Below are 21,106 nucleotides of genomic sequence, written 5' to 3' on the forward strand. Positions count from 1 at the left end.
TAAATATATGGAAGTATATTGCATATATATTTATTAACATTCAGCATATGAAATACAATCACATATACATGTATATATGTGTATGTGTACATAATATATCTGTCTATATGTATGTGTATAAAGATAAGAATGCCTCACTCAATGTCAATAATTCTTAAAAATTCATATGAAGAAAAATGAATTCATCTGAGCTACTGTCTGTCTTACTCCTTTCTCAACTGCAAGTAAAATAGCCAGTGAGCCATTTTCTCTACGTTTTGCTCAATGCTTCATAAGCTTCATTTACATTCTGCTCAGTTAACATCCACAAGCAAAATTTCTCCCAATTACTTGAGTCTTCAAGCACAGTAGCACAATTTTCTACCACTTGAAATTAGGAGAATGATGGGTTCTTGTTTTTTGCTTGTGCTATTTGTAAACTACTTCCCCAGAAGAAAAAGACTAGTGAAATAGGTGTGAATTCCACTGTTCCCATACTAAGAGAAGACAGTCATTTTGGTGTAGTATGAGCATTGGAAGTTAGGTACTTCTGGGTTTTAGACCATTTTCTGGTACTAACCTATTAATTACCATTTGACAAATAACTGGATCTTTCTGAATTACAGCTTCTGTACTTATAAAATATAAGAATTAGAATAACAGACAAGATTTTCAATTCTAGGAATATAACTTTTTTTCATTGTCAAGTCAGTTTGAGATTTCTTGAAAGATTATCACTTTGCCTGTAATAGAAACTACAGTGTTCTATGAAACTCTAATTCTGGAGGTCAGGAGAGCAGAGTTCCCAAACCAATGCATTAGTAGCTAACTATGTGACTGGACAAATCATGTGGCCTTTCTAGGTCTCTATTTTCTCACCTGAAAAATAAGAGTTGGGCTGGAATGCACCTTTGAGCTATAAAAGTCTTTGATTTTGTGATAGCATTTAAAAAAAAATCTTCTCAACTTCCTTGTTACCCTCTTCAAGTCTTTGCTTCTATTATCTTTCTTCCATTGAAAGTAATCATTGCTAAGTCAATCTTAAAGTCCTTATTTCACTAGCTTTGTACTCCTTGTAACATCTAAATGTTAACCTTAAATAAATGGTACATTTTAATTTAATAAAATAGCTTTCCCCAAATATTTATTGATCAAACAAATTCTTCACAATGAAGTAGCCTGGTAGACTGATTGTAATTGTCACATAGCATGTTGCCTTTCAAATTTAATAGTTAACTATTAACAGAAAGGGAGACTGTAAGCTTTATGAAGCTTTGATAGTACAACGCTAACATAATACATTTTATTTGTCCAGAATTATATTTATTTATATTTTAAGTTCATATAATAATCTTTTTTTTCTGTCTTTCTGTCTTGTTTATAACTTTATTTCACTATATATATGTATATATATATATATATATATATATATATATATATATATATATATATATATGTACATATATACACACACTCTTTGTCTCTAAAACATCTTTTTGTGAAAATACCTGTCTACCATTCTCATTCCAAATTCAGCTCAACCCATGAATCCCTGAATTATTTCTTGATTTTTTCCCTTCTCTGCTTCATTTTCTTCTCTATTTCATATAGTGTCCTTCCCCAATAGAATGTTATTCCCCTTTAGTTAACTCACTTCATTCGTGGCCAATTCTCATAGTAGAATTAGCATTCATTCCTTTACTTTCTTTATGTGATTGACTAGTTTTTCCCATTTTGAGTAGGAGATGATGAACAAAAATATCTTCCTTTGCAGGCTACAATATTGGCAGTGTTTAACTTAGTACTTTACTTGGCATATAGTAAGCACTTAATAAATGTTTGTTGATTGTTTGATTAATTTATTTCAGTTTGTCTACAATTTCCCTAGACCTAACTATCACCCTTTTCATCTCCCTTTTTTGTGCTGTCTTCCTTTGTCTTTGATGGTTGGTATCAGTATTCTTTCTGCTTATATTTGTACTCCAAAGGATTGCACAGTTTTTTTGGCACAAAGTAATCACTTAATAAACATATGTTTACTTGGCTTATATATTCAAAATTCAAAGCACATTAGATAATAATATTTTCTATCTTCCCAAATATAGTGATAGGAATGGATGTTGTTGGATAGCTAGATATGGCATTTGTCAACCATATACATAAAATGGAACAAATACATTTCAGTTACTTGTCAAATTAGATGACCATTACTATCCCTTCAAAATCATACAGATCTGATAAGTAATTAGAGAGTATTGAAAAAGAAATCGTAAAAAGAGGCCTATAGATTTACTTATAATAAAACCACTCAGAAGGAATGAAGACACATAATTGGGACAAGACTTTCCAAAAGCAGAATTGAATGCCTTAGAAGATAATAAGTCTTCCTTCATTGGAAGTCTCCAAACAGAATTAAAATAACTATTGTTAGTAGTGATGTGATAGAGATACTTTTGTTTTATTTTGTTGGATTAGATACTTGCTAAAGTCACTTTCAAATCTGAACCTATCTTAATCTGTCAATCTGTCCCATTGAGGACAAAAATATAATATTCCAGTCTTTAAAGGATTATAGGATTAAAGAATTGTAATTTAGAAGAGGTACTAGATTTATTCCAGGAATAGGAACAGTGAATGAAAAATGTAGAAATACAGAATTCACCTCATTGTAAAGAAAAAATTCCCTAACAATTAAAACTTTTTGAGTAAGTAAAAAGTGAAAGAGCATTCATGAGATATTGTGGGTTCCTTCTCCCACTGAAAAATTCTAAGAAAGGGTTTGATAACTACATGTTGATTTGTATTTCGGAGATGATGCCCCATGGATAGATTAGTCTAGAAGGAATATAAGGTTTCCTCCAACTCTGTTCTTCTGCTGTTCTTTGATATCATGATCTTTACATATCCATTCATTGAACCCTGATACCAACTTTCATTTGCATTTGTCTATCAATATTCTTATGTGAAGAAAGGTTGAAGTATTATAGTATCACACATCTAGAGATGAAAATTCCCCTCAAAAATAATCTAGTCTAACTTGCTCATTATAAAGATGAAGAAACTCAGTCGCAGAAAGTTGAGTGATTTTTCTCAGGGTCACGTAGATTTTAATTGAATGTAATGGGATTTTAATTGTAGTCTTTGTTCTCCATACCCAGTATTCAGTGAATTCAGTAACATTTCCTGGTGAAAATCAGGACAAATAATAAAATGGACAGCCAATGTATTCAACATATAAAAAGTCATTCCATGTCTTTCCCTCACACCCATTCAGAATTAACTAAGAAATTAAAAAAAAAAAAGAAAAACAAACCTTCTTTACATTTGGCATTTCTTTTGTGGTAAGGCATACACATTTCTCAAAGCAATGGAAGACTTAAGAGAGTGAATAACAACATAAAATCAGTTCTAGCCTCTGTATTCTTCATTTTCTGAACTTTAAGGAGAGTTTTTTTTGTATTCATGCCTCGAAAAGGAGCCCATTCATATCCATTAGGAATGCAACTGCATAATATGTTTTCAAAAATACAATTTGAATGTGGACATGCAGATTGATTTTTACATATGGACAGCCTTTCTGTAGATAAATATCTCTTCTTTAAATCTGCAGTAATGGATGAAAAAAAAAAAATGCTGTAGCAATGGGTTTCGTGCTCCTAGTTAGCCTCATGGATAAAGAAGTCTGTTTTCAACAACTATTCAGGATATCGGAAGGAATTATTTATGTTTCTCTTCCACCCCAACTCCTAAATGTCTAAGGTTATGTATTTATTTAAAAATTTTTTCATAGATAACAAAAAATGAGATTTGGCTTCTTTTTTGTTGGGGAGGGAAGCAGCTTAAGGTGGTTGATAATAGAATTTAATAATATCACTATGTAAACTTGGGTTTGACATTTTCCTAGATTGTAGGCAAATTCTGTCTGGATGTAGCTGCCTTCCATAATTCAAAAGGCGAATCAGGAGATTTTTCAATGCATTCTGTTTTGTAATGGGTAAGATGCCTTTTGAAATCAGAATCCTCTGAAAAAAAAAAGGCCACTGAATGCATTAAGCTTCTATGAAATCATTAGTGTGGCAACAAGAATATCAATAAAATGTGCTCCACACCTCTTTGGTTGAATAGTTTGCAATGAACCATTGTTGTAAACAAATGCATAAAAATAAATGGGTCTTATCCTTATATATACTGACAGGAGCATGGAAAAGCTGTAATGCTTAAAAATAAAAATTGTTCTCCTCCCTTCAAATTATCTCCTACAGAAAGGAAGTCCTGCCAGCTTCAGGAATTGTTTAAAGGCAAGAATACAGAGAAAAAGAAGCATTACTGGATGTGCCCAGGGCCATCTGTTTTCATATATCAGGGTCAACCTGTCTGGCACTTAACCCAGACACCTTTTATGAGTCCCTTTGGAACATGTAAGCCCAGGTAAATTTACCTCTTTAGTTTCCATGACAAGTTTAACAGCTTGGATTATCTCAGGGGAATAGCTGTCATGATCTTCAATTTTCTCTTGGGTTGACCTCAATGTGAGATCATAGACTGGTAGCTTATTAGAGTTGCATGGGATAACTGAGGTCATCTAGTCTAATCCATGCCCCCCAAAGGATTCCATCTACAATACACTTTTTCATAGTTACCTGGCATCTGTCTGAAGATGTCCAGTGAGGAAAAACTTAGAGTCCAATACCTTTTTGTTTTTTTTTTTTCCTTTTATTAACATTTTTTATCAAGATAGCAGAAAAACAAAGAAATATTCATCTTTTCTTCTAAATATACATTAAACCTCTACCTTGCTCCCATTCACCATACACTTTATATTCTACAATATTTTCTTCTTCCATATACTATCTCCATGCTATATGAAGTCAGTTGCTAAGTTCTATAAGTTCCATCTAAAATATATTGTACATTCATCCTCAGTTGCTATTGGATTGGACTATAATGTTCTTGATTTCAACTACTCTCCTTACCAATTTTTCTTCTACATATTAATAACTTTCTAAAAATTATGAATCATCATCATTATTAAATTATTTATACCTGTTTAGGGGGAGGAAACTCTTTATTAAGTCAAATAGACAGACACCTTTTCTACAAATGAGAATCTTGGAAAGAATTATTTAGAACAATAATAGGGTTAGTGACTTGCCTAGAGTCTCATAAGCACTTTTTTTTCCCTGAGGTGAGCCTTGGACCCAGTTTTTTTCTAATGCTGAAACTGGTTTTCCATTGGCTATTTGAACAAACTTTCTAGAATTGTCTGGACTGTCTCTAATCTTGTATCATTATACAATTCTAAATTATTTTTAATATATATATATTTTTTTTTTGCTCAGGATTAAGTCCTAGCCAAATATCTGTTGCCTAGAACAATTTGTTTTTCATTTTCCTCCAATCAGTATGCACTGAACTTTTCTATAATTCTACCATGCACCTCATTATTCCGCAAGATCATATCAATATTGGTATTATTACTTCTTCTGTACCTTAGGTCCTTGGAACCCAATGATTAAACAACTAAGAGATTTCTGCTGAGATTTCTTAGGACTTATATTTTAGAAGGGAAACCAGGCCAGCTGTCTCTTCAATTCCTTTCATGAAGACTGGATGTCTTCCTCTGCTTTACAATTGGACTCCAACTTCTCTATCTGGGCTGATTGAACATCATTCCTAGCAAATATCTTTGCTTCACCCAAGGTATTCTGTTGGCTTTTTCCAAAACATGGTGTCCCATTTTCCACAAACCTTGGCACAAACTATTCATATACATTGAATTATTTTTTCTTTACTCCTTGGAACCCTTAGTTCCAATCCAGATTACTCCTTTAAGTGACCTTTTTCTGACTAACTCTGTTATTAGTACCCTATTATCTATGATGGTGTATTTATTTTGTAGATGATCTGTATTTATTAATCAGGGAACTTATTGTATATTGTTAATGAAATGTAAGGTCCTTGAGATCAAGGATAGTTGTCCTTCTTTGAATCCTCTGCTCCTAACACCATGCATAACTCCCAAAGTTCATGGCTAATAAAAGATTTTAGTAACTGATTAATTGAAAAGTCAAGTTTACAAAAATAAATTGAGCAAGACGTGCCTAGACATTTCATCAGCTAAAGACTTGATGGTTTCAGTCAACTTTAAGTTCATTATTACTTGGAGTTTAATCTGGTGCACAAGACAACTAAGGTAAAAATTGGAATGCTTGAGGAGCATCTGGAATAAAGAATTCATACAATTGTATTCTATAGTAGCCTGACATTACCTGAATTATTAAGTTAAATTCTGAACACCACAGTTTAGAAAAGATATTCATAAAATGGAGAGGGTCCAAAGAATGAAAACCAATATGTTATAATAAACCAGATCACTAAAAGTCAAGTCACATGTGAATTGATTGAAGTAACTGGAAATATATCACGGAGGATGGAAAAAATGACTTAATGAGGGTATTATTTCTATTCCCAAGTATTTGAAAGATTGCTTTGTGAAAGATGCATTAGGCTTATTCTGCCTGACCCCAGAGGACAAAACTGCAAGCAATATAAATTACAAAGAGACAGATTTCAGCTTGATTAATATAAAGTAGGATTGAGGAACAAGGAAGAAGAGGAAACTGGCATTTCAATGAATGAGTTTGACTGATACTAAATTTCCTTCCATATTTAAAACTTTATGATTTTGAAAGAGTTGGAAAAGGAAAAAATCTATTTAGTCTACCTTGATACTTAGTCCCTGTATGATCATTGAACTACAGATGTTAAATCTAGCCTCGTGAGACACAGGAAAATCAATGATAAATAGTCTTAAGTTTGTGGCTATTCACGATAGTTATGCTACTCTCCCTGATGTCCTGGCAAAAGTGACTGAGAAATAGCCTCAGGCTAGTCCATGACAAGCATCACATATTTAGTTCCTCCATATTTGATATTTAATTTTTCATAATTTCATTGTGGAATACCTAGAAAGAAGGCATTCATCTCCATCCCATTTGCTTCCAAATTTCTGTCCTGAGATTAATAAATGAAGCTTCCATACTGACCAGAAACATAGGAATTCCTTCTCAGGCCCCATGATCTTACATGTGGTTGTCAGTATAACACAACTGGGGAAAAAATAAAATAGATGACTTAGAATGGAGCCCAACTATGAAAAAGGAAATGTATAAGGAAAATAGAATTATAGAATAATGTGTAAAGCAAACAAATAAACAATTGAGTAAATAAATCAATGAACCAAGTCTAGAAACAAAAATTAAAAATGAAAGATGAGAGGAAGTCAGGTAAGGTAAACCAGAAAAGTGGGTGATTAATAAAACATAAGCAAGAAGATCTAGTATATCCAATGTCTTACCATTTAAAAATTTTCTTTCCAGATTCACGGCAAAAGTGAAATTAGAATGCCTAAACTTTCAAAGTAACCAAGATAACTGGTTTCATATCATCCACATAAGCAAAGAAGGTTTAGCATATCCAATATCTCACTACTTTGAAATGTTCCTTCTAGAATCATGGTGAAAGTGAAATGAGTGCCTAAACTTTCAAAGAATTCCAAGATGATTGGTTTCATATCATCCTATTTTATCACAGCATCCCTTTTTCACTGGGACACCATTCCCTGCTGATTTATTAGAATCCAATATTAGAAAGTTAATTGGAACAAATCCTATATCTTTTCTGGGTCACATTCTTTTTTATATAATAGCTTTTTATTTTTCCAAATACTTGCAAATATAGTTTTCAACATACTTCTGCCAAACCTTGTGTTACAAATTTTTCTCCCTCTCTCCTTCCTCTTTTCCTTGAAAATAAGCAATCTACTATATGTTCAACATATACAACTCTTCTAATGATATTTCCATATTTATCGTGCTGCACAAGAAAAATCAGATCAAAGGAGTTAAAACATGAAAAAGGAAACAAGCAAACAAACAACATCAACAACAAATGTGAAAATACTCTGCTTCCATCCACAAGCTCCATAGTTCTCTCCATGGATGTGGTTATTTTTTTTTCCATCACACTTGGCATCAGATTCTTTAAAATAGAATATAGTTAAGCCTTTAGTCCTGAAAAGCCAATACTGCCTCTAAGTGTCATATTAGAAAATACATGCTCTTGGGTAATTTTACTGGAGTTTGTAGGAATTATCAATCAGAGTGTGGTAGCAGTAGACAGAAATATTCTACGAAGTGACCTAAGTAAATCAAATATTGAAGTAATGAGTACAAAGTTTTGATAAAGTCACAAAGGATAATAGATCTAAAGCTCTAAAGGATCTTAAATGCTATCTAGTCAAACTTACTCATTTTACAATTGAAGAAACTGTCGTAAGTGTAGGTAAAGTAACATAGATACACTAAAATGTTTTTTTTTCCTTATAGTAGAATATCAAAACTATGTTTCATTTTTTTTCCCTTTTATCCCAAAGGAGAAAGTCTTTGATATTGAGCTCAACTGTATTGAAACTAAAGGTCCAAATCACACAGATGCTCAGGATTGCAAATAAATAATTTTTTTATTATTATAAGAGCAATTATGACTAAACAAAGTTTCTTTCTTGTTAGACTTCCCATCAAAGATAAATCCCCATGTTAAACAAAACACATATTTCCCCTTCGTGTTTTATTCAGATATTTATTTTGTTAGATGACAAATGCTAGGAGAAATGGTTTTTTATTGTGCAAGGCAGATGATGGGTTGGAAAGGTTACCTTGCCATTATATCAAATACAATAATGTTTGCTGATAATGACTCTGGTTTTTATTTGGATGACTTATAAATGTTAGACATGGAAGGAAACTTCACCTCTGTTGAGAACTTCTTGCAATAGAGATAAATCAATGACAAATTTGACATTTCATGTATTTTTACATCAGATTAACTCTAATTGCATTCCTTCCTTCAAATAGGGTGAAATGTACATGTTCCTGCTAAATAACAATGAAACAGAAATAATGCTTATATCTAGTCGCCATTGTGACAATTTTCATTTCCCCTGAGTTCAATTTCGCAATTATTGATTACTGTCAGTAATATAGACAGTTATGGGAATAGAGAATATAGCAACAAAAGTGAATCGATTCCCTAACCTCCTAAGCTTACAGAATATTGGAAGAGGACAATATGTAGGGAAAGGACTAAAAACAAAATATAAAATAAATTTGAAGTGGAGGGTAGGAGTAATAACAATTAGGAATATCAGTAAAAGATTGCTGAAGGAAACAGCAATTGAGGTAAATTCTGTATATCATTCCTATAGAAAAATAAGAAAGGAGAATACTGCAATCAGTGGGCACAACTTACACAAAGGCAGGAAGGTTGGTATGTAAAAGTATGTATGGAAAATGATTAGATTACTTTATTTGTTTGTAAAATAAATTAATAGCAAATAATTCTTGAAAGACAGACTAGATTAACATTTAAATCCCAAAACATTTTAGAGAATTTAAAATAATCCTATAGGCTGTAGAGAGTCACTGAATATTCTTAAACGGATTAAGTTGTGCTTTTGAAATATTAATTTGGAAATTAAATTGACTGAAGAGAACTAAGACTGAAGTTTTCAGTTCCTATTAAAGTGTATCACCAACAGTTCAGATTTAAGGTGTTTGTCATCTTAATTATGGCAGAAGATGTGTTTTGTAGAATTAAAAAAAAAATCCTGACAGCTATAGGAAGCTATTACAGGATGACTACTAGAGTAAACTATAGGAGATAGTTGTCATGGAATAAAAATCAAAGGCATCCTGATTTCTTGCCAATGCCTGGCCTTCTTCTACTTGTATCTAGATAAATGTCATCAGCTGATTGGATTATCTCCTTCAGCAGATATAATACAATGGACCCCAAATTTTAAGTGAAGCAAGCCTGATTGAGTCCCATCTCAGACTTTTACTTGTGTGGGCAATAGAGAAATTACTTTAACTCAATGTTTTCATCTTTAAAATAAAATTAATTCCTATGTAGTTGGCAGAGATATTATTGTTATTGTTTTCTTTCAATCTCGAAGAGGCCTTATGGGAACACCATGATATGTAAGTGAATTTGGATTTAAGTGAGAGAAGGCTGTACAAGGTCACCTGCCTCACTTTCCCCTCTAGAGCCATCTGTTTCCAGATGTGGCCAGATGTAGTCAAAAGGCCTGGAGATGGCCCTGAATACAATGGGACTTTTTGGTCTTTTTACTCTAAGGTCACATGTGAAATAACATATAGGCAGTGATGAACAAACTTCAAAGTGGTATTGTGATGCCAGTCAACTAATATGTAAGTATTATTAAGTGCCTAATATATGCCATGCATTATAGTATGCAATCAATAGTCAACTGAAATGGTTGAGATAATCTTATAAGGAACTTATATTTTTAAAAATAAAATAAAAAGGATATATACAGAACAAACATAAAAAAAAACAATCAATTCAAAGTAATTAAGAAGAAAATAATTTGAGAACAAGTTTAGATGAGAAGATCAGAAAAAAGTTTTAGATTTAAAAAAATAATATTGTTTGATCAGCCTCTGGAACAGAGAGAATTCTACATTTTGGATGCAAAGAAAGATTGCTTTTCAGGTAAAGAGAAAATTAGGGGAAAATCAGGGAGTAGTTGGATTGTTCCATATAAGGAACAGACAAAAATTCAGTTAGAATGGATCATGAAATGTAGAAGGGGCAATAATATCCAATTAGATTGGAAATATAGGATAAAGCAAAATTTTAAAAATTCTTAAAAGTATCCAAAAGAGATTATAGTTGATTCTAAAGGCAATAGGATAATAATATATCAGGAATCATTTATGTTTGTCCTTTTATTACAATATAATTATTTGAGAAGTATTTAATGCTCAGACTCAAGAGAAACCATTAATAGTTTTATATGGTATTGGACTGGGATCTCCAGTAGAGTGAACTGGGGATCTTTACTTGGCTCTGTTTATTTTAAAATCTTTATCAGTTACTTAACTAACAGTATAGATGTCATATTTGTCAAATTTGCATATGACAAAACATGGAGAGCTAACACAGTCAGAGTGAGGTGCTAAAAAAGATCAGAAGCAAAAAAAATTGTATCGATTCAAGTAAGAATTAAATTTAACAATAATAAATTCATAAATCCTTCACAAATTCAATAAAGTATTTTTACAATTTCAGTGTGGTTGAATTAAGCTTGTCTAAAGCATATCAGAGGAATGGTTAGTGGACTGCAAAAATGTTATATGACAATCTTTAAGATACAAAAATGAATGCGATCTTAGACTCCATTGAGAGGGTTTCTTGGAAATAAATAAGTAATATGCTTACTTTATTCTATCATGCTTAGATAATCTCTAAAATACAATATTCAATTATAGGAAAAAAAGTTTAAGAAAGATGTTGGTAATTTAAAGAGTATCTTGATGAATGCAGTCAAAATGATTAAAAGATTTGAGTCTAAGCTGTATCATGATATAACAAAAGAGGTAGGTGTGAATAAGAAAGAAAGGGGCATCAAATATTTGTTGTCAAATATCTAAAAAACAATAGTTTGGAAAATGAATTAGATCAGTTCTCTTTGGACCAAGAAGGAAAAAGTGTTTTCAGTTGGTAGAAGTAAGCAACTGATGTATAAAAAATTAACTACTACTTAGGATAGTTTTTTTTATTAAAGTTTTTTTTTTTCAAAATATATGCATGGATAATTTTTCAACATTAACCTTTGCAAAACCTTGTGTTCCAATTTCCCCTTCTCTCACCCCTCTCCTACATGGCAAACAATCCAGAATATGTAACAATACATGTTAAATCCAATATATGAATACATCTTTATACAATTATCTTGCTGCACAAATCAAACCAAAAAAGAAAAATGAGAAAGAAAACAAAATGCAAGCAAACAACAACAAAAAGACTAAAAATGATCCACACCCAGTTCCCATAGTTCTCTCTCTGGGTGTAGATCTCTCTCTTCATTACAAGATTATTGGAACTGGCCTGAATCGCTTCATTGTTGAAGAGTCGTGTCCATCAGAATTTATCATTGTATAATCTTTTTGTTGCCATGTACAATGATCTCCTGGTTCTGCTCATTTAACAGCATCAGTTCACATGAGTCTGTTCAGGCCTGTCTGAAATCATTCTGCTGATTGTTTCATATAGAACAATAATGTTACATAACATTAATATTCCATGATATATTTAACCATTCTCTATCTGATGGGCATCTACTCAGTTTCCAGTTTCTTGACACTACAAAAAGGGCTATTACAAACATTTTTGTACATGTGGATCCCTTTCTTTCCTTTAAGATCTCTTTGTAATATAAGTCCAGTAGAAACACTGCTGGGTCAAAGAATATGGACAGTTTGATAACTTTTTGAATATATTTTCAAATTATTCTGAAGAATAGTTAGAGCACCCATTTAAACCTTATATTGGTATATGATGTTAGGTGTGAATCAGTGCCCAATTTCTGTCACATTATTTTCCAATTTTCCAAGAATTTGTCAAATAGTTAATTCTTATCCCAAAATCTGGCGTCTTTGGGTTTGTCAAACAGTAGGTTGCTGTAGGCATTGACGATTTTATCCTGTAAACCTAAACTATTCCACTGATCTATTTCTCTATTTCTTAGCCATTAATAAATGGTTTTGATGATTACTGTTTATAATATAGTCTCAGGTCTGGCACAACTAGGACACCTTCATTGGCATTTTTCATTAATTCCCTTGAAATTCTTGACCTTTTTTTTCTTTCAGATGAACTTTGCTATTATGTTTTCTAGATATGTAAAATAATTTCTTGGGAGTTTTATTGGTTTGGCACCAAATAAGTAGATTAATTTAGGTAGTATGTTGCCACTTTTATTATATTTGCTCATCCTACACATGAGCACTTGATAATTTTCTCACTGATTAGCTCTGACTTTGTTTGTAAAGTATTTTGTAATTGTGTTCATATGGGCCCTGATTTTGCCTTGGCAGTATTTTATATCTTACATATTTTATATTATTGGCCTTTATTTTAAATGGAATTTATCTTTATATCTTTTCTTTTGGACTTTGTTGATAATATATACAAATGTCGATGATTTAAATGGATTTTTTTTGCATCTTGCACATTTGCTAAAGTTATAAATTGTTTCTAATAGTTTTTACTTGATTTTCTAGAATTCTCTAAGTATATCACATCATCTGAAAAGTCATGATTTGCTTTCCTCGTTACCTACTCTAATTCCTTAATTCTTTTTCTTCTCTTCTTGCCAAAGCTATTATTCCTAAAACAATATTGAATAGCAATGGTGATAGTGGACAACCTTGTTTCACCCCTGATGCTATTGGTAGTACTTAGGATTATTAAAGAATGAGTTCCCTAAGGACATAATGAGTTCTAACGACTTACTGGAAATCTTTAACCAAAATCAAAAACAAAGGCTTGCTCAGTATTTTGTAATGGAGATTCATTTATGGAGTAAACATTAAAATGCTCCTGAAGACTCTCTGAAATCTTGCGAGTCTTTCATATGAATTTCCCCCATAATTCCCACAATCAATGTGTTTTCTTTATGTAGTTTGTTCTGTATGGATTATATGATAGGTAAATAGATTGGGAATTAGGATGTACTGGTTTCAATATTATCTTCATCACTAAGTCTCCATGTAAGTAAATAGCTTCACTTGCCTGATTCTCAAATTCATCAAATGAAAAAAAAAAAAAAAAAAAAGAGTATTAGTCTCTAGAATTACCTTCACAGAACTCTTGCAAGATTATCTTGTTTAAGAACTGAAAAGTGTTCCAAATTGATTATTGGATTACATTTAAACATCAGCCTGGCATTAAGATTTTCAATTAACTGTCCCTGATACTGAGGTTACAATCAACAGTCATTATTCAGTAAAAATAGCTAGTTTTAAGCATGGGGGGAAATTAAATTGACATTCAAAATATCTTATTTCCTAGGTATTCATCTACTATAGTACCCAGAAGTTTCATTATTTAATAGTATAACTGCTTCAGACTCAGTGACTTGCACATGCATTCATAATAATCCAAGGATCAATATGCTTTAACATACAGGAGTTTCTGCAAAGAGCCAATCACATAAACTAATGACAGGTGATCGGATCATTATATTTTGGCAGAATGAGTGAATGGCAAAATAGTACAGAGTATATTATACTTTCATGAAGGAATCATCAGAGTTGGGATACTGATTAAAAAGTTAGTGTTTGGGGGCCATAAAATGAGAACCATGGAAATATCAAGACAAACTATTAACTCAAATTTTACAAAACATTTTTTCCTTTAAATTGCTTAATGTTTTAGATTAATTTGCTAGTAGCTGTGATGTGAAAGACCATTCTATTCTAAATTAGAAATGGGTAAACAGGTTTTGTCAATTTTGAGCTAAACTAGATATTACTATTTTCACAGTTTGATTCAGGGAACAAAAGAAAGAGGAGCAAGGAGTGATAGAATGATATAGTCACTGGACATTAGGGAGACAATGTGATTTTGAAAAACTTCAAGGAGTAAATAGAATGCCACAAAATAAGGGGAAAAAAATGAAACAACATAGACAAAACATTTATAAGAAGCTCTTTTTGTGGTGGCTAAGAATTGTAGATGAAGGGGATGCCCACAAATTGGAAAATGGCTAAACAAACTGTGGTATATAATTGTGATGGAATACTATTGTTCTATAAGAAATGAAAATCAAGATGACATCAAGAAAACATGAAAAAACTTACAAGAACTGATGCAAAGTAAAGTGAACAGAATGAGAAGAATGTTGTTTACACTAACAGCAATATTGTTAAAGAAAGAATTGTGAATTACTTATTTTCAGCAATACAATAAAATGAGACAATCTGAAAGGATCCATGATAAAATATGCTCTCCAACTCCAGAGAAAAACTGTTGTTTGAATATGGATTGAAGCATTCTATTGTCCTTCCTTCCTTCCTTCCTTTCTTCTCTCCTTCCTTCCTTCCTTCCTTCCTTCCTTCCTTTCTCTCTCCCTCCTTTTCTCCCTCTCTCTTTCCCTCCCTCTCTCCATATCTCTCTTTTTATCTTTTTTCTTTCTTTTCTTCTCCTTTTTTATTTGAAACTTCTACAAAATGAAAATATGTAATGTTTTCACATTATTGTACAAGTATAACCTATATCATATTATTTACTGTCTCTGGGAGAATAAATGGGAGGAAGGATGGAAGAAGTAGAATTTGGAACTCAAAACAAAAAAAAGTTTTTAAAAGTTGCATTAAAAGTTAATGCAAGTGGGGGAAATATTATTTTAAGAAAATATTGTCATAAAAATCTTCAACCACATCATCTTCATCCTTATCCATGTTTCATAAGAGTTACTATTTAAGTCCTATATATAAAATGTATGTTACATTTCTTAAGTCAGCAATTTCCTTAAGGAAAAAAAAAAAAAAAACATTGTCCTTTTGCAACCCATAAACTCAGCGTTCTTTAGCATCCTTTAAGGGTCCTTCAAGAAATGAAGAAAGAGTGTCTTGCATAAACTGAAAGCTTAAAAATGGCTCCTTGAATTCAATTAGAACTAGGATGCTTGTCTGGCTATTAGATACTGAATAAACAAGCTTTTTTTTGTTTTTATTTTTTCTCTGGAAGTTATGGAGAGAGTTATTTAATAAAAACTAGAGAGCATATGGAATTTCAACAAGATTTATAGTTCAGTAAATATATGCAAAACTATCAAAAAAGAATTGAGATTATTTCTTTAAAGTATATATGTGATTAATTAATTAATTATATTAAAGGTAAAGTGACAAAACTGACATTTTTACAAAGAAGATAGAATTGGATAATAAACGAAAAACTGTTGTAGGCTTCACGGGCTTCTTCAATATCCAACAAGGAAGAATCAAAGAGAGAAAAAGGTTGACTTAAGAAGAAAATCAAGAGATGAATTTTTTAAAAATCTTCTCAAAGACTGGGCACCATTAATTCCAGGTCACTATTTCATCATCTTATAATCTCTCTGATTCTGTTCTATAGAATGTTCCGGGATCTGGAAGCAACACTCCATTTCCTCCTTTTGTAGGTTAATGTCAAATTGCTATTTAAAATATTTAAATTCAATAAATTGCTAAAATAGCAGTGTAAAATAGCTAGTGTTTATCTTTCTTTCACAAGAGCACCATGACTTCAGGACACCATGACTTGGAAGTGAATTGGATTGAAGTGAGAGAGGGCTGGGCAAGGTCACATGTTTTACTTTCTCCTTCAGAGCCATCTGGGTCCCCATGGCCAGATATAGATCAAGGCACCTGGAAATGCTCCAAATGAGGCTGGGAAGAGGGAAGGGAAGGAGGGAATTTGATCCCCAAAGGGCTTTAGTTTCTGTCACCAACCACCTGTCCTCATGGCACACATGGAGCAACCAGCTTTGGGGCCAGAATCAGGTGGGGAGTTTGATAAGCCATACATGTGTCAATGCATACTGCAGGTGTTCGAAGGTGAGCTCAGGGAGAATAGAAACCTCCCATGGAGTAGAAAGGCAAAAGCTCCCTTGATCTTGATTTTCAGTATGAACACAGACCTGAAAGCTGGGCCTCTTGATCCATCTGACATTTGGGGTTTTAAGCAGGAGAGGAAAAAAACATTAAGATATGGTTAACTTGCTTGTGATGGCAAAGCATTCATAGCAACTTTCTTTTTGGGTTCTTCATTTTTGGTTAAATAGCACCTGAAGGACTTGGGAAGACCTGAATTCAATCCTGCCTCTGACAGATCTATATGGACTGTGTCAGCCAGCACTGGCAAAGTTGGAACACAGACTTCTATTTGGTAATTGTAAGTCATAAGCATGATGCCAGTGGACATCAGTAAGAGGAGTTTCTACACTGGGAATTATTCACATGAATGCATCAGAAATAACCAATCCAAATTGGATTTGAAGTAAATGATGGGAGACAAAATCTAGGTAGCAGGAAAGATGCTTCTGTTACTTACTTAAAAAAAAGTTTTTAATTCAATATTGTACAAACTGCAAATAAAATAAGTGTTTCCATATTGATGATAAAATCATAAAGAAATGATTGTACATGAAATTTCATCTATTATGTATAATCATTTAAATTCAACATATAACTTTTAAAGATATCTAGCTTTTTCATGATGTTTTCTTTTCTTCTTTTTTATTTTTGTGTGTATTAAAAATATTCAATAACCTTATTTTCTTCCCTTTTTAATTCTTTCCCTTCCTTTCTTGCTCTGTTTTCTCCATCTCCCTTTCCCTTTTCCCTTTCCCTCTGCCTTTCCTTCTACCTTTCTCTCCCTCTCCTTCTTCCTCTTCCTCCCTCTCTCTCCTTTTCTTTCTCCCTTTCCCTCTCATTTTTCCTGTCCCTCTCTTTCCCTCTCCCTCTCCTTCCTTCCTTCCCTTCCTCTCTTTCTCTCTGTCTTTCTCTCTCTTTCAGCAAATCAAAGTTAAAAAAAAAAAGTTCCTCAGTGCCACAAAGATAGTAAGTGTCAAATGTGCTTAGGGATAATGTTCTATCTATTTAACTACCTAGCTGCCCCTTCTTTCTTTCTTGCCACTATATTCCAATATTGCCTCTTCTTAATATTTCCTAAATGAAAAAAGGCTAGATATCAATGTTAAACCTTTGTAACACATATACAAAGGTAATCAAAATAAATTATCACATTGGTCATGCATGAAAATAAAAATGTCTTTTTTTTCAGCATGAGTCCACTACCTTTCTATCAACAGGTGAGTTACATATGTTTTCATTGGCTTTATAGATTGGTTGATTATGGTATTGATCAGAGTGCTTAGATCTTGATTCTTTTTTTTTTTTTTTTTTCCTGTTTGTTTTCTGTTTTCTGTTACATTTCTTTTGAGGGGGGCACCTAGAGTAGACAGTGGAAAGAGCAGTAGTCCTAAAGTCAGGAGGATCTGAGTTTAAATATGGTCTCAGCTGTGTAATCCTGCACAAGTAACTTAAGCATAAATGCCTCACCAAAAATGAATAAAGTTTTCCCTTGTTTCTATTTCGTGCTGAACAATTTCATTTAAATCTTACATTCTAAGACATCCAGGTTTTTTTCTGAAAGCATTGCTTTCCTCATTTCTTCTGGCACAATAACATCCCATGACATTTATGTGCCATTGTTTGCGTGGCCATTTCCTAATTATCAGAAACCTCTTAATTCCCAATGTTTATTTGTTTGTTTAACCACAAGAAATGCTTTTATAAATGCTGTGAATATTTAAAAGTAGAAGACTATATCTTCAATTCAGCCACAGGGCTTATTCCTTTCTGAGGCCTTTTTTTTTCAGTGTGGATAAAATTCAAGATGTGAATTGTTGAACATCTGTCTTATTCTAATAAGGCAGAATTTAATGAGGTGGCGGTGAATTATTGCTGCTAATGGTGATTAAACAGCAATATTCCAAATACTTTTAAGTCCACTTCAAACATGACTTTTTATGAAGTTTTCACCAATCTTTTAGTTAAAATAACCTTTTCTTCATTGGATTATGCATTATATGACATTTTGAACCTAACAAACTAGCTTTATTCCCTTTAGTACTATTATCACTTGAATATTAATTTTTACCCCAGATGTAAATCCCATTAGGAGAAAGATCCTATCCTATATAAATATTGCATCCCTTTCTAAAACATATGACCTCACACATACATAATAAATGTTTATTGAACAGAGATGTATTATATCCCAATGGAACTCAATCTCCTCCAAAACCACAGTGGTTCCCAAAAATTCCATTTTTCTAAGTAGTCCTATCCTGTCATATTGGCTAGAAACATGTAAACATTTTTAATTTCTCTTTGCCTCATCTCTTACATTTAATTTCCAAACTTTAGCAATTTTTCTTTCCATTCATTAATATTTCTAGCACTCTCTCATTTAATGTCCCTGTCTAAAGTGCCATGATTTTCCATGTCAAACTAATATTATTTTTTTCTTTTTTACATTTATTTAGTATTATCCACAGTTACATGCAAAAACTATTTTTAACATGTGCTTTTAAATCTTTTAGTTCTAGATTGTCTTCCTTCTTCCCTCTCTATCACTTTCCCATCCCTTTGAGAAGGCAAGAAATTCAATGTAGGTTATACATGTGCAGTCATGCAAAACATTCCATCATAGTCATGTTGTGAAAGAAAACATTATCAAAGAAACTTCAAGAAAAATAAAATTTAAAAGTGTGCTTCAATCTGTATTTAGACAAAATCAGATAGCATTTTTCATAATAAATCCTGCAGTATTATCTTGGATCACTGTAGTGCTGAAAATTGCTAAGTCATTCACAGCTGATCATCTAAAAATATTGCTGTTATTTTGTACACATTACATTTTACTTTGCATTAGCTCATGGAAGTCTTTTCAGGTTTTACCAAGAACATTCTGTTCATCATTTCTTATAGTATAATACTCTTTTATAACACAATTTGTTCAGCCATTCCCCAATTGATGAGCATCCCCTCAGTTTCTAATTCTTTGCCCCCAGAAAAAAGCTGCTGTAAACATTTTTGTACATATAAGTCCTTTTCCTTTCAGCATGTTTTATTTAATCTCTTGAGATACAGACCTAGTAGTGATTTTGCTGGATTAAAGAGTATGCATAGCTTCATAACTCTTTGGGTATAGTTCTAAATTGCTCTGCAGAATCATTGAATAAGTTCACAACTCTACCAACAATGCATCAATATCTTATTTTTCCCACATCACTTTCAACATTTGTCACTTTCCTTTTCAGTGCTAGTAGAGATATAATAAACATAAGATAGTATTTCAGATTTGTTTTAATTTGCATTTGAGTATTACTTCATCTGGAAATTCTTCATATATCTTTATAATATTTCAATTGGACTATGGCCTCATTTTTCAAAGTTGATTCAGTATTCTACTTATTTGAGAAATGAGGCCGTTATCAGAAAACTTGCTTCAAAGTTGTTATTTTTTCTCTTCACTATTACTAATAGCATTTCCTTTACTGCTTATTCTATTCTCTCTCTCCTGTCAACCTGTCCCTAATCAAAAGTTCTTTGCTTCTAACTATTCTTTTCCCTAATCTGCCCTCCCTTCTATAACTCTCCTATTCTTTTTTTAATCTTCCTCATTTACTTTCCTGTAGGGTAAGATAGATGTACTCAATGTACTGTATATGGTATTCCCTTTTTGAGCCAATTTGATAAAGTAAGATTTACTCATTCCCACTTCTTTTTTCTATAAAAGCTTACTTCTTCTATGTGAGATAATGTGTTCCATTCTGCCTCTGACTTTCTCTTTCTCCCATTATATTCCGCCATCACCTCTTTTTTAAAATGCACATTTAACACATATCTATGTGCACTCTCTGTCTCTATCTCTATATGTGTGTGTGTATGTGTATACAAAACAACAAACTCGCACTTTAGAGTGAATATAGATTGATTAAAAACAAAGAAAACAGGACAAAACAGGGGCAGAACACAAGCTTGTGTGCTAGTACTCCTCCTCTCCCTGGAACTGCCACCCAAGACTGTGACCTGGATCTGGGTATGGGCAAAGCAAAAGAGTCCTGCCTAGGTATCATCCATAGTTTCCTTTTGACCAATTGTTTGACAACCTTGGTTTTTGAGGGCTGAGAGCTCTCCAAACAGCTCCTGCTATTGCTGATTGTTTGGCTCCCAAATTGTTGGGCACAGGACTGTGTTGCCAGGCTTCTACTGGACTGGGCTCCAATTCTCATCCTGGTGCAACAGATCTTTCCTACATTCTAAGTTGTCTTTGTATGGAAAATTGTTTCTGTAATATTCTCTTTAAAATGTAATGTTCTCTGCTGAGGTTTTCTTGGGGTCTCTGGGAGCAGCCTGCGTTTCAGTTCAGTAATCACCACACAAGTAGCCAGGGGTTAAAGTCCAAATCTTTTATTGTCTCCTTCAAAGTCTTGTCTCCTTCACTTGGCACTAGGCTAGTTTGTCAGGAGGCCTTCCAGATCTTTGTTTCAGTGGAGAAGTGAAGGAGAACAGCCTGCCACAACTTCTCTGTCTTCCCTAATTCTCATGCTGGCTGAGTTTGTTCAAGTTTATATCATCTCTGATCAAAGGTATGAATCTTGTAGAACTACAGTAAGTACTAAGTGCATGTACTGAATTAGAGAACT

This window comes from Sminthopsis crassicaudata, chromosome 2 (assembly GCF_048593235.1).
Source record: "Sminthopsis crassicaudata isolate SCR6 chromosome 2, ASM4859323v1, whole genome shotgun sequence".
Classification (NCBI taxonomy): Eukaryota; Metazoa; Chordata; class Mammalia; order Dasyuromorphia; family Dasyuridae; genus Sminthopsis; species Sminthopsis crassicaudata.